This window comes from Balaenoptera physalus, assembly GCF_965194825.1.
Source record: "Balaenoptera physalus genome assembly, chromosome: 10".
Lineage (NCBI taxonomy): Eukaryota > Metazoa > Chordata > Mammalia > Artiodactyla > Balaenopteridae > Balaenoptera > Balaenoptera physalus.
Genome location: NC_138889.1, coordinates 30345842 through 30362332, shown reverse-complemented (window position 1 = coordinate 30362332; position 16491 = coordinate 30345842). Strand labels below are relative to the sequence as shown.

The following is a 16491-nucleotide window of genomic DNA, read 5'->3' as shown; positions in this document are numbered from 1 at the left end:
ATGTAAATTGATACAGCCACTATGGAGAACAGGATGGAGGTTCCTTAAAAAACTAAAAATAGAACTACCATATGACCAAGCAATACCACTACTGGTCATATATACAGAGAAAACCATAATTCAAGATGATGCATGCACCTCATTTGTCATTGCAGCACTATTTACAATAGCCAGGACATGGAAGCAACCTAAATGTCCATCAACAGATGAATGGATAAAGAAGATGTGATACATACATATAATGGAATATTACTCAGCAATAAAAAAGAATGAAATAATGCCTTTTGCAGCAACATAGATGGACCTAGAGATTGTCATACTGAGTATAGTAAGTCTGACAAAGGAAAACAAATATCATATGACACTGTTTATATGTGGAATCTTAAAAAATGGTACAAATGAACTTATTTACAAAACAGAGCTGTAGAAAACAAACTTATGGTTACCAGGGGAAAAAGTGGGGGTGGGGAGGGAGGGATAAATTGGGTGATTGGGATTGACATATACATGCTACTATATATAAAATAGATAACTAATAAGGACCTACTGTTCAGCACATGGAACTCTTCTCAGTACTCTGTAATGACATACATGGGCAAAGAATCAAAAAAAGAGTGGATATATGTGTATGTATACCTGATTCACTTTGCTGTACAGCAGAAACTAACTACATTCTTAATTAACTATACTCCAATAATTTTTTTTAAAAAGACAAATCTTATGATAATCTCAAACTGATGCCAAAAACAGCTTTTGACAAAATTCAGCATCCATTTCTGATAAAACCTCAAAAAAGTGAGTACGGGGAACATACCTCAACATAATAAAGGCCATATATGACACACACAGCTATCATACTTGACAGTGAAAAGCTGAAAACATTTCCTCTTAGATCAGGAGTAAAACAAGGATGACCACTCTTGCCACATTTATTCAACATAGTTTGAAAGTCCTAGCCCTAGCAATCAGAAAAGAGAAAGAAATAAAAAGACTGTAAATTGGAAAGGAAGGAGTAGAACTATCACTTTTTGCACATGACATAATATTATACATAGGAAATCCCAAAGACATCACCCAAAAGTTCCTAGGACTTATCAATGAATTCAGTAAAGCTTTAGTATTCAAAATTAATATATCTGCTGCATTTCTATACACTAACAACACAGTATCAGAAATAGAAATTAAGAGAAAAATCTCATTTACTATCATATCAAAAAGAATAAAATAACTGGGAATAAATCTCACTTAGAAGGTAAAAGACCTGTACTCAGAAAACTTTGACATTGACAAAAGAAATTGAAAATGACAGAAACAGATGGAAAGATATACTGTGCTCCTGGATTGGAACAATCAGTATTTTTAAAAATCACCATACTTCCCAAGGCAATCTACAGATTTAATGCAGTCTGTATCAAAATACCAATTACATTTTCCACAGAACTAGAACAAATAGTTCTAAAGTTTGTATGGAAACACAAAAGACCCTGAATAGCCAAAACAATCTTGAGAAAGAAGAACAATGATGGAGATATCATGCTCCCTGATTTCAAACTATACTACAAAGCTGCAATAATAAAAATAATATGATACTTGCACAAAAACAGGCCCATAGATCAATGGAACAGGAGCCCAGAAATGAACCCACACTTGTGTGGGCAATTAATCTATGTCAAAGGAGACAAGAATATACAACAGGGAAAGACAGCCTCTTCAGTAAATGTTGCTGGAAAAACTGGACAACTACATGCAAAACAATCTAAGTGGAGTACTCTCTGACACCATGCACACAAGTCAATTCAAAATGGATTAAAGACTTAAATGTAAGACCTGAAAACATAAAACTTCTAGAAGAAAACATAGGCAGTACACTTCTTTATAGTGGTCTTATTAATATTTTTGGATGCGTCTCTCCAGACAACGGAAACAAAACAAAAATAAACAAATGGGACTACATCAATTTTAAAAGGTTTTGTACAGCAAAAAAACTGTCAACAGAAAGGAAAGGCCACTTACTGAATGGGAAAAGATATTTGCAAACAATATATCCCATGAGGGGTTAATATCCAAACTATACACAGCACTCATACAACACAACATGGAAAAAAAAAAGCCTATTAAAAAAATGGGCAGAAGACCTTAACAGACATTTTTCAAAATAAGACATACAGATGGCCAAGAGGCTTATAAAAAGACAGTCAACATCACTAATCATAAGAGAAATGCAAATCAAAACCACAATGAGATATATCACCTCACACCTGGCAGAACTTCTATTATCAAAAAGACCACAAACAACTGGTGTTGGTGAGGATGTGGAGAAAATGCTACCCTAGTGCACTGTTGGTAGGAATGTATATTGGTGCAGCCACTATGGAAAACAGTATGGAGATTATGCAAAAAATTAAAAATAAAACTACCATATGATCCAGCAATTCTACTCCTCGGTATTTATCCAAAGGCAATGAAAACACTAGTTCAAAAAGATATGAATGAACCCTTAGGTTCATTGCAACATTATTTACAATAGCCAAGATACAGAGGCACCCTAAGTGCCCATCAATAAATGAATAGGTAAATAAAATTGTTTTATATATATATATGCTGTTATATATGTATAAGATTTTATATACACACACACACAAACACACACACAATGGAATACTACTTAGCCATAAAAAAAGAATGAAATCTTGACATTTTCAACAACATGGATGGTCCCAGAGGGTATTATGCTTAGTGAAATAATTCAGACAGAGAAAGACAAGCACTAAATGATTTCACTTATACGTGAAATCTAAAAAACAATACTATGGAAAAAATGTAACAAAACAGAGACAGACTCATAGATACATAGAACAAACAGATGGTAACCAAAAGGGAGGGGAAAGGGGAGAGGAAATAATAGGTGAGGAAGTTTAAGAGGTACAAACTTTCAATTGCAAAATAAATGAGTCATGGTTATGAAATGTACAGCATGAAGAATACAGTCAATAATCATGTAATATCTTTGTATGGTGACAGTTCATGATTAGGCTTGTCATAACTAGATGGTCATTTTGAAATGTATAGAAATATCAAATCACTATATTATGTACCAGGAACTGACATAGTTTTGTAGGTCAATTATACTGCAAAAACAAACAAACAAACAAACTCATAGAATAAGATCAGATTTGTGGTTACCAGGGAGGAGGGGGTTAAGGGGAGGGAGAGCTGAATGAAGGCAATAAAAAGTACAAGCTTCCAGTTTCAAGATAAATAAGTACTATGAATATAATGTATAACATGATAAGTATAATTAACACTGCTCTATGTTGTATGTCAAAGTTGCTAAAAGGATAAATCCTAAGAGTTCTCATCAAAATAATAATAATAATAATAATTGAGTACAAGGTTTCAACACATAGAGTTTGAATGATTAGTGGGTTGGATTGAAAAATAAATATGGTGACTGAATAACGCAATACAGTAAACTTGTTCCATTTGAATCTGTATATCTTTATGGTGCATTTTCAACTTTGATAGCCATTAAAACCAGTACTAAAACAAACAAAAATTATAACCAGATCTTCAAATGTCTGTATCATAAAGAATTAAAGCAAAACTAATGAAGCACATTTGATCACACTTCTCTCTCACAGACTATTAATAAATAAAAACATATTGTAATACAAAGAACATAATGTTATTAGATTTTATTAACAAATTATAAAAACAATATTTTAGGGAAAAATCAAAAGATTTTTCACTTATGGAAATAAAATGAAATTGAAATATTCTTTATTTACTACCTTTTAATGTCCATATTTCCATGGTTTACCTAAGAATGAATATAAGTCTGCCATTAGAAAACATATAATCACTCTTCAACACATTTTTATAGCCTGTCTGATACTCAAATTTCTCTACCCATTTGATATGTTCCTTCTCTGTCTTACCAGGGATTTCACTTATTTGATATGGATTCTACTCCAACCAAGATATTATGCATGCTTTTATTCTTGTTCTACAAGTATTTGGTTCATTTCATTATATACATTTTATTTCTTCCAATTACAAAGGAAGCACAGCCACTTTTCTTCACCAATTGGTTTACTGTCCAAATATAAACTAATAATATATTAAATTAATGTTCAAATATATGTTAGGGTGATAATAAATGCACATTATTTATAAATACCACTAAAGATACATTAGAACGTATGCTCATTTTTTATTGATAGAAGGATGCAGAAAAATTTGAATACCACTATCATCTGTACACAATATTAAAAGTCTTTCATAATATAGCTGTTGATGCCATGTGGCTCCTTTGCCTACCATCTATCTTACCTATGTTCTAGCTTTCTTTATGCATATAGAATAAACAATCTAAGAATGGATACAAAATATACAGAAATCTGTTGCATTTCTACACAGCAAAGTATCAAAAATAGAATGCAATCCCATTTATAATTACATTAAAAGAATAAAATATCTAGGAATTAATCTAAGGAGGTAGAAGAACCTTACTCAGAAAACTATAGGACACTGACAAAAGAAATTGAAGATGACACAAACAGATGGAAAGATACAGCATGTTCATGGATTGGAAGAATTAATATTGTTAAAATGACCATATTACCCGAGGCAATCTACAAATCAATGCAATCCCTATCAAAATACCAATGACATTTTTCACAGAACTAGAACAAGTAAATCTAAAATTTGTATGGGAACACAAAAGACCCTGAATAACCAAAGCAATCTTAAGAAAGAACGGAGCTGTAGGTATCATGCTTTCTGACTTCAGACTATACTACAAAGCTACAGGAATCAAAACAGCATGGTACTGGCAAAAAAAAACAGACATGTAAATCAATAAAGCAGAATAGAGAGCCCAGGAATAAACTCATGCACCTGCACTTGCAGTCAATTAATCTATGACAAAGAAGGCAAGAATATACAATGGGAGAAAGATAGTCTCTTCAATAAGTGCTGCTGGGAAAACTGGGCAGCTACACATAAAAGAAGGGAATTAGAACATTTTCTTGTACCATATACAAAAATAAACTCATAATGGATAAAAGACCTAAATGTAAGACCAGAAACCTTAAAACTCATGGAAGTAAAGATAGGCAGAACACTCTCTGAAATAAATCATAGCAGTATTTTTTGGATCTGTGTCCTAAGGCAAAAGAAACAAAAGCAAAATGAAAAATGGGACCTAATTTAACTTAAAAACTTTTCCACATCAAAGGAAACCATCAAGAAAACATAAAGACAAACTACTAAGTGGAAGGAAATATTTTCAAATGATATTACTGGCAAGGGGTTATAATCTAAAATATATAAACAATTCATATAACTCAAAATCAAAAAAACTCAAACAACCCGATTAAAAAATGGAGAGAAGATCCCAATAGATATTTTTCCAAAGAAGACATGGAGACAGCCAACAGGCATATGAAAATACACTCACCATCACTATTCATAAGGGAACTGCAAATCAAAAACACAGTAAGATATCACCTCACACCAGTCAGAATGGCTATTACCTAGAATACCACAAATAACAAATGTTGGTGAGTATGTGGAGAAAAGGGAATCCTGTACACTCTTGGTGGGAATGTTAACTGGTGTAGCCACTGTGGAAAACAGTGTGGAAGATTCTCAAAAAAAAAACCTAAAAATAGAACTACTATATAATTCAGCAATTCTACTCTTGGGTATATATCCAAATAAAATGAAACTCAGTGGAAAATATACATGCACCCCAAAATCCATTAGCAGCATTATTTCTATAAACCAAGATATGGAAGCAACTTAAGTGTCCATCAACAAATGATGGATAAAGAAGATGTGGTATATATATATATATATATATATATATATATATATATATATATATATGCAATGGAGTATTACTCAGCTTTAAAAAAGAATGAAAATTTGTCATTTGCAACAACATGGATGGACCTAGAAGGTATTAAGCTGAGTGAAATAAGTCAGACAGAGAAAGACAAATACTGTATGTTATGACTTATATGTTGAATCTAAAAAATAAAACAAACAAATGAATTTAACAAAAGAGAAAAAGACTCACAGATATAGAGAAAAATCTAGTGGTTACCAGTGGGAAGTGGGAAGAGGGAAGGGCGGAGGGGGCAAGATAAGGGTAGGGACTTAAGTGGTACAAACTACTAGGTATAAAATAAATAAGGCACAAGGATATATTGTACAACACTGGGAATATAATCAATATTTTATAAAATTTTAAATGGAGTAAAATTTCAAAAATATTGAATCACCATGTTGTATACCTGAAACTGATATAATATTGTAAATCAATTACACCTCAATAAATAAATAAAAATAAATGCAACACAGACCAATTTAGAAAATTTTGAAAGTACGTAAAATATGTAAAAGAAAATTAAAATACATATGATTCCACATTCTCCAAATAACCACTAATAATATTTTCTTTGATATACATCTGATTTACATGCAATATTCTATTATGTATAATTATGTATACTTTATAGAAATATATTTTTGTATTCTTCTAATAAAGATATTGAAATAATCAGATTTTAAGAGTTTATCTGGGGATAGCAGTAATTGATCACTTTCATAAATAGCTTATCTATAATCTCTCCATTGGACTAAGAAGTATGTTGGCTGACAAACATTTTGCACAAGACTGTTTTGAACATTCAGGAAACCAGACAAGTTTGTGAGTAGAATCATCTTGAAAGTGAAGTCAGTATGGCTCCATGCTATTTTTGTTAAAAATGCTATGCAAAATGTACTCAGTCACAGCCAAGGATATTTTCAAGGGAAAGCAGTTGGATACAGTGTGACTAAATACATACAACTCAAATTTTCTTAGGTGATAAAAAAGGGAGGAAAAAAAAGGAATCAGAAAAAAGTTTAGAACTTAAATGTACTAAACTGGGATGTATATGATTTATAATAGGGAGAGGGTAACTCTATTATAGATCAACCATTTGAGTTGTTTCAAGTACCAGATGGTTATATAACTAGAATGAGTATACTTATTTCCCTTTCTTTAGATTTTTTTTCCTTCCTAACCAATCAAATATTTATATTTGTTAAACTGGAAGAAATAATTATTATTGATCTAACTTTGCTACCATGGCATTTGTGTTAAATGACTTAGTACTAATATTTCAACAATATTAGAAAGTACATAATTTTTCTTTCATTAATGATGCATAAGCTTCAGCTTAAGTCAGAGCCATGACAATTGGTGCAAACCAAACACTTGGCTTTTCTTATAAATATAAGTGATATTTATGGAACTGGATATTTCTTTGAATCCTGCTATACCATTACTAGCTATGTGACATTGGGCTTGTTACTTAAACACTCTATGCTTTAATCTTCTCATCTGTAAAACAAGGCTAGTAGTACCTAAATTGAAAGATTGTTTTAAGAACTAAAAATTACATTCTTAAATCATTGTAGTTGCCTAATAAAGAAGAATTATAGCCATAGCATAAACTGTCCAAAGTCAAATTAAATTTTAAAATACTAAACACATAATTTGTGAATGTGTCCCGTGCAGTTGTTTAAACTGGAAAACACAATATAATATTCACTTTTTAAATCTGAAATATCATTTTGGAGGAGTTTGATTATCAAAGTAATTTCATCAATTCTCCATCAACTGCCTGTATATGAATCAAGTTAAACAAACAATCCGTGACTCCATTATTAAAAGAAATACAATAGTATTTGTTAATAAACAAGGTAAAGGAGAAATGTATGTCTCAACACCCCATTTTGTATCATTTTCCAATTTGTTTACAAAATATTTATTTCATGTCTACATATGCCAGGCTCTTCAGAGTCTGGCTTTTATTAAACTCCTGAGTCCTTCTGGCTACTAATCCCCATCATGATTCCCATCTCTGGGTTATTCATTGCTCCTAATGAGCACCCACTTCTTTCTTCTGTCTGGAATGCTCCTCCATTTCTCAACAAATGATAACCTTCCAGTTTTTTATAATCATGCTCAAATACTAACTTTCCCACAATACTTTACTTGGCTATTCCTATCCTTGAATAGGTATTAAGATGAGGAGCTAGTGCTGCTGTAGGGGTAGATTCATGTTTAATACAACATAATTCCTGTCTTGAAGGAGATCAATCACATCAGGTTTCTACCACTAATGTAAAGTTTACAACATATTTTTTTTGTATTCACTTGGATATGTGTGTTTATATATATGTGTCTGTATTTGGGATCTTTTAATTTTAAGGAACAAATGCCATAAAGGCTAAAACACTTTTTCATTCCTTCATGATACCATGATCCATAGTAAGTGTTCTATAAATAAATGGTGAATGAATGAGTGAATTAGTCTTACTTGGTGACCCCTTTCAATTGCAGTGACTCCAGAGAGGAATGAGGAACATAAAACAAGGAAAGTAATTTTTATTGGTGTAATGAGGATTCTGTGGTTTTGAAAGAGTGATAACTTATCAGCATTTAAATCATGCACAATGTCAATCAGTTTCATGGAGAGACCATGTGGGGTAGATAGATGGGAAAAAGATTCATCAAGCAAGTGCTATAGGGCAAGATTAGTGTGCTGATTTCAAGCAAGTTTAACAGATAGATAAAAAGGTACAGCAATGCACTCTATGAGGCACTAGGGTATTGTTCCTGTTGCTAGAAATTGATTGCATCAAACTATATGAAAATCAAAAAGTATCAGTTTAGTTGGGGAAAAATACATACATATTGAAAAATCTAGGCCCTGTCAAGAAATGATTTAGCTAATAAATACATAAATAAATTTATTAAATTGTTGGTATTAGTCTGGATAATGCACTTGCCTCTTATAGGACAGAATGCCATAAACAATGTCATCCATTTATATTAATGTCTATAGAATTCAGTGTGTTCCAGGCATGCAGATAATCAACAATAGTATACATGGGTTTTCAGTAATCACCAGCAGATTAAAACAAAAATATGGTATAAAAATTAAATTTTTTGCAAAACTTAAATTTAGGTTTATATCATAAGTAAATGTATTTTATTGGTTGTTGGAACCAGGTTTCTCATAGTTGGAGAGAAATTATGAGTTGCTTTCCTAACATTATATAAAGGAGACTGGTGAGACTATTGTCTTTTAAAACTCATCATTATAATGTCATAGATTTAATATTTATATGTTATATGGCAGATATCATTTCTTTTGTTATCTAAGCAAGATAAGGACGAAGGGAAACTAGAACAAACTAGGCAGTGCTGCATTTGAGGTGGAGAAATCAGTATGAACTCATATTTAGCTTAATACATATATCGATGGATAACTAGAGAAATAATTTTTGATATGTATGTATACATAAGTTAGTATACAAGCTCTATCCTACATGAAAACCTGGAAACAATGACAACCCAGTAACAATGAGCAAACCCATTGTCCAGATTTTGGTTTTTAAGTATCATCTTCCAATAAGAACAAACAGGACTCCTTGAAGAAATGTACCATACTAAGGCTACAACAGAAAATATACAAGATGATCCTGGATTATCTTGTAATTACAATAAGCATGGAAGTGCTCAAAAAACAAAAGGATGGAGTAATAATTGTAGCTCCAAATGTCCAAAGCTGGAGTAACTTAAGCAACAAAATATTTAGTAAATAATTTAACATTGGATTATAACCCAAAGTATAAAATAAATATAAATCCATACTGATATAAACAAATGATTAAATTAAAAAATGAGGGAAGAAGAGACAGATCTTCCTTACAAAATTCCAAGTAATATATGTACATATTCTCTCACCCTAGAGAGTGAGCCATACTTCTTGACTCACTTCTATGGAATAGATTATGGAATGGAAAAGTTTTAACTTTACAGTGGAGAAACATTGCAAATACACTTTTACCAGTTGATGAAGGTTATCACTACTGATGTCAATGGAAATACCATGGAACCCCTGGTATGATGTGATACTCTGTAGTATTCTTACCAAAAATCCAAAACCTCAATTAGTATGAGAAAAGCATCAGACAAAACCAAACTGGGGGACTTTCTACAAAACTCCTGATTAGTACTCATCCAACTGTCAAGGTCATGAAAAACAAAGATGACAAAACTGTTGCAGAATAGAAGAGACCCAAAGAGATATGACAACTAAATGCAATGAAGTATTCTGAATTGGATTCTGGAACAGAATAAAACACTAATGGAAAAATGGATAAAATCCAAATAAAGTCTGGAGTTTAGTTAACAGTAACATGCTAGTGTCGGTTTCTTAATTTTGGTAAATGTGCCAGAGTAATGTAAGGTAACACTAAAGAAAACTGAAACTAGGTGAGGGGTATAGGGAAACTCTCTGTAGTATCTCTCCAACTATTCTGTAAATCAAATATGTTAAAATGAAAAGTTTATGTTAAAAAATTTATGAGTTGGTTTCCTAACTAACATAAAGGAGACTTGTGAGGCTTCTCTCTATTTTCAAAATTATCACTATGATGCTGTGGATTTAACAGTGATGTGTTATAATATGTTGCAAGCATTATTCCTTTCGATATCTAAATTTTCATATCTTCAGCCAATGGCAAGATCTTCCAGTTGGCTGCTGAAAACTCTTGACATGAACTCAGTAATTATAATAGCTTCATTTCTTTCTGTTACGACATAATGTTCCAAGTGCATTTTGTACAGTTCCTTCCATAGACCTGGAATGAGTCATTTCCCTAGACTTGGAATGTCTTTTAGTAGGGTATAGTATTAGATACCACAGAATGTGTACAAGAAGTGTTGATTTTTAATAGGTTGGTCATTATTTCTATGCCTTTAGTGTATAGAACTAGAAAATACATATTTCATTGAAAATATAAAATAAATCATTAATCCATACTGAAACTTCCAATTCAAATTCAAAACTACCAGGTTTTTTACTTACCGTCTTTGATCTTAAACATGTATCACCTTTCTCTGATGCTTTTTCCAACAACACCAGCATAATGATTCATTGGCTTTATGCAACAATATATACACAACAGTCTCAGAACAGCAATATCAATACTAGCATCAACAATATGATTAGTGAAAGCAGTGTAAGTTGTTTTTTGCAATTATTTTTGTCTTTAGGAGATATCCTACTACAGAGGATGCCAGAATTATCTGCTTTTAAATAAATTAAGATAATGCAACTCTGAGTACCTATGGAAGGTTTATTGCTTCTTTCTCTTTACCCTGATTTTCTGTCCCTAGAGAAAATACTCGTTATTTTAGATAAATGATAGTGTGTACATACTTGTCTCTACCTTCCTTTTTCTCACATAACATATCCTTGAGATCACTCCACAGTGGTATATAGAGGTAATTCTATTTCACTGAATAACCCCAATGTTTAGATATACAATAGCTTGTAAGGTAGTCTCCTCTCAAAGAACATATGGGTTGTTTGGGGTTTTGCTATGATAAATAGTATTGTTATACATAGTTTTGTACATGCAACTTTTATAATTCTGCTAGCATATATGTGGTATAGAAACCTAAAAGTACATCTTCAAGTAAATTCGACTGTTATTAGCTTTGTTCACACAATCATTTTTCACCTAGACTATTTCTACAGCTTTCAAATTTCTCCTCCTGCCTCCAGCCTCACTGTATAGCATTTACTACAAATTTCAAGATTTTGGATCTAAAATGAAAATCTGATCTTTTTACCCCTTTGCTGATAATGTTTTTTCTTTATGTCTATGAGATTCAGACAAAACTGCTGAATGAAACAGTTCATAACCATCCCTTGCTTTGCTTTCCAACCTTACTTCCAGCACTCCCCCTAATACAACCTTAAGTTCAGTTATACCAAACTTCTAGTAGTTTACAGAAAAGCATATGCCCACTGACATATTGCACATAATGTTTTCTTTTTATCTAATCCATAAAACACACCCATAAAAATTCAGTTCAAATTATCTTTGTGAGTTCTTCCTGGGTTCCCTCAAATTCAGAATTAGACTTCCTATTTTGCTCATGTCGTACTCTGTGCCTCCCTCTATTGGAATCTTGATCACATTTTTGGCAACTCTTTATTAATAAGAACTGCCTATGATGTGCCAGCACTGTGCTGAAAATTTACATATATTCTACCAGAATAGAAAGGTTAAGTAATGTATCCATGCTAATGTAGCCAAGGCACTAGGGGCCTATAATCTGAACCCACTTATTTTACTCTAAAAGCCTGAGGTCTTTGAAGACCATACTACTTTTCTAAATATTGTGGATTCTTCCAGTTTACTTTTTAATCTTACAGACCCCTCTTTGCACCTTAAACTCATTAACTCAACAGGTTTTAATGAGGAAAACATGGTCTCTGAAATCAGACAGACCTGAGTTTTATCCCTAGCTCTTGGTTTTATCAGTTACTAAGAATATAAATTTATGTAAGAATTTTAACCTTTAGATGGGTTTCCTAATCAGTTTAATGATACTTAAATTTTTCTGTAGATCAAATGATATATGTAAGGCCTTAGCAAAATAGTGAGGGTTCACAAATATTAGGAATCTTCCAGTAATAGCCAGAATTTTGTTTTGTTCACCACTATATCTCAAGCACTTAGACATGGTAGGTGCTCAATATATAACTATCTGAGTGTGAATAATCTGATGAAATGCCTATTTCCCAGCAAACTTGCCCTTTCTCCTAACTTCCTTTTCCCAGTTGAAGATATCACCAACCTGCTGATTACCACAGCTTCCTTTTAGAACACTCAGGTTTCAAACCTGAGGTTACCTTTGATCCTAACTCTTAAACATGTGCCACACCCATGATTCCCCACCAGGTGATGAGTGTGCCCTGTCAGTTTTATCTCAGCAATAACTTTCATATCTCCTTTATCCTGTTTCTTTTCTATGGTTCTACTCCAGATCTTTGTCCCACCTCACCTGATTTTCTGAAAGGCAGTCTATAAACTAGTCTCAGCTCCTGCCTTTCCTGGTCTACATCACCAAACCACCTCACTATCACCAATGTTCCCTTTCTCTGTATATACATAACAGACATCTCCTCAGAGAATAAGGCTCAGTATCCCAAGCACTTCATTCAATATGCTCCATTAACGGTCTAACCTAACTTTCTGTTCTTATCATCCTCTATGACCCCAACTTTATACCCCAAAACAGCTCGGCAGCATGTGCTTTATATCATCAGGCCCTTGGACACCATTTTTCTAGTTAGAGAGCTATACCTATCTATCAATATCTATCTATTATCACAGAAAATTATCCACAAGGCCTTCCCTGCCACACCATGTGAATGTTTTGCATATGAGGCTGTGGCATGTTCATCTGTGGATTGCTCACAGCATCGGGCCTTTCCCATAGCAGAACTGCCCAAATGCTGGCTGAATTTACTTCATAGGATCAGAGATTTGGGTAACTATAAGAAATTTTAGAAATCTTCTAGTATGATACCTTCTTTTAATATATTAGTAAGTTGAATCTCAGAAAACTGTGAAAATATTTACTTAGAATAACACAAAAGCAATAAAATCAAACATATGTATCTTTGGTTTTCTCAGCTGGTAATAATCCTTCGAATTTTTTGCAGAGATATAGCAGGATCTTACCTCTGCCTTTACAAATGCTCCAAAGAGAGTCTCAAGTAATTGTTTTCTATATGTAAATTCATACTTGGGATAATAGGAAGTATATCATGAGTCATATTTATACAATTGTTTGGAGGATCAGAAACTCAAGATTAAAAGTGAAGGTGTTAGCTGTACCATTACTAGCTACATTTTTATTCTTCACTGTTTTGTCTTCAGCCTTGTTGATTATAATTTCTATTATATATGAATGCACAACATGTGCCACAGCCTCCACTTGCCTTCCTTCCAAGCCAACTCTAAAACTTGTTCCATTTTGGTACATCTTAAAGACAGGCATGACATGAGGATATATCTATAAGTATATCCCTGTAGATATAGATATATAGAGAGATAAATAGAGATATCCTACAGAGAAAGATAATTTAGATACATAAAGTAAAATGGAGGTTTTAATTAACTGGAAAAATACAAATTAAAAAAACAGATTACTATTTTGGGAAAATATAGTCATGTCATCTGTGGTCATATTAGTCAAGGTGTCATTATGGTGGTTAGATGAAAAATAAAATGACCGTACTACATGTAGAAACTTAGATGAACAAGCTAAGAATTGGTTAACCTTGATTAATACTCTATATGAAACTAATGTCATTCTATTTAAATAAAAAATTAGATTTTGTTAAAAAATAAAACATAAAACTTGTCCTGCACCTATAGTGATGGTGGCATTACATTATTTGAAACCTCAAATCTTTGGATTTTGAGAAGAACGAAAGTTAGTAATTGCCTCTGTGCATTAGGGAGAGCTAGACTAGTTGCCCAACTAGGTGATGAATTTAATGATTTGGTGGGTTTTGAAATTTTAATTTCAGTTAAATTCAACTTGAATTTTATGTGGCTTATTTTATTATCTTCTTATAAGAGAAACAGAATAATATTATTACAGCTTGGTTTTTACATTGACCGAAAAGACAAAAAGGAAAACATTTCAAATCCCACTTGACTTGTAAGACTAAAGCCTTATAAACTGAAATGACAAATGTATGATTTGTGGTATCCAATTACTCACAATTAAGATGTTTTTTGTCATAACAATCTGTTGTGAAATGTAACAGAAAAGTGGATAAATAACAACAACAACAAAAAGATGTGACTTTAAAAGCAAAATTCAGAACTTAGAGACGCACTCTGAAGAAAAGCACTCTGAAGATTTAACAGATTTAACAGAGGATTAATTGAGGATTATTAAATGTCATCCTCAAACTCCAACTACAGGCAATTGGTGATATCTAATGAAAGGAGACTTGAAGGAGTAAAGGCAGTACATATTTCAAGAAGTCTTTACCAGGTGGGCCACATTGATCAATTCTTTCTCATCTTTTCCCAAATGTTACATCAGATAAACATAGGCACTTACTATATTCTTTTGTAAAATGTAATGGAAGACAGTACTTTAGGTGTAGAAGACACTAATATGAAGGTATGATACCAGAAGATTTCTAAAATTTCTTACAGTTAACCTTTAAGGAGAATCCCTCCCTCTAACGATTCGTCAAAAGCTTGGCTTTAGCTGATGTGACCCAGCCTTCCAGGCTCTAAAATAATATGATTCAACCAATGGCACCCAAAGAACTGTAAAGATTTAAAACACTTTTTCTCTCACAGTTTAATGGAATTAGGGGATTAGATATACTATCTAGGTCAGGAGACCTCAAACCATAAAGAGGAAATCAGAAACCTTTCATTCACTGCTAGTGCAGTCACTCTCCCTGGGTGTGGTACAGACTCCATCCAATACAGCCAAGTGAAATGAAGTCTTAAAGGTGACCCTTGGAGAAGCAATGACACCATAGCTCTAAAACTTTCTAGAATAATTAATTTTCTTCTACCCATTTAAAACAACTATTGACATCATCAATACAGTGCTTAAGTATTCTTGGAGTGACGGAGTAGAGTGAATATTCTGGAGCTCCAGCTAAGAAAAGATGTGCATGAAAAATACCCCATTTTTCTATCAGGCACAAATACCAACCTGTGCCCACTGCTCCAAGCACTGCCCTTCCCATTCTTCTTCATCAGCCCCTGAACTATGTTCTTGCTACTCCTGAAGTGGGTCTAGCACAGAGGAAAAGTGTCTCCTGAAAAGGTGACTGGAGAGAAAGAACTCTTTAATTACCTTTCCTACTCCTAGTTCCAAGCCTTTCAAAGAACAAGTAGACCCCCTATTCAGTTTTCACTTCTCAGTCTCTTCCCCACCCCGTTCATCACCCTACTTTGTTATTTAAATTAACTTTTTCTTCCTTCCTCTCTTTCCTAGAATGGTTTGACCTCTCTGTGTCTTTTCTCCAGCCTGACCTCCATCAATTCTTTCCTCCTTGGTTCCAGCTTCTTAGACCTGCCTGAGGCTGCCCTTTGCCCCCTTTTCTCATCCTCTCTCTCTCTCTTGAGCCCCTTCATATCGTCCATTCCCGTCTCAGGCTCTCCAGATTCTCGGGCTGTTTGCTGGTGAGAAATCTTTGCTGCAGCGAGGACCGGAGTCCCCCGCGCGCAGCCCAGTGGCAGAAGAGGGCGAGGCTGAGAGAAAGGCTGAGCTGAAGGAGAGGGAGGCAGCCGGTCCTCCCCGAGAGCCTGCAAGAATGCGGCAGGGGGCCGGGGGCATGGGGAAGTACTAACTCCCCGAGGCCCTGTTCGGGGCTTGAGGACCTGGCCCGCGGGTGAATTTCCTGCCAAGTGCAGCCGCGAAGCAGAGGCGCCTGGAAAGCAGAGAGGGACGCTGGGGGTGCCCATCCCCAGAGTAGGACCCACTGCGAACGCGGGAAGAAGACAGGCGGGAGTCGTGAAAAGGAAAAACCTGTCTCCAGATTGGCTCTGGAGCGTCGAAGAGACTGAGGCGCTCGG

At 33.8% G+C, this 16491-nt stretch overlaps 1 protein-coding gene across 8 annotated transcripts in view; it reads left to right on the top strand.

Annotated features, from left to right (window-relative positions):
• GRIA4 (glutamate ionotropic receptor AMPA type subunit 4) overlaps positions 1 to 16491 on the top strand; it is a 548948-nt gene that overhangs the window by 12781 nt on the left and 519676 nt on the right. For all 8 annotated transcript variants that reach the window (XR_014250098.1, XM_082409903.1, XM_082409907.1 and 5 more), the window contains exon 1: positions 1 to 16491. This exon is cut by the window's left edge and continues 12781 nt beyond it. The gene's annotated coding sequence lies outside the window, so the exon portion shown is untranslated.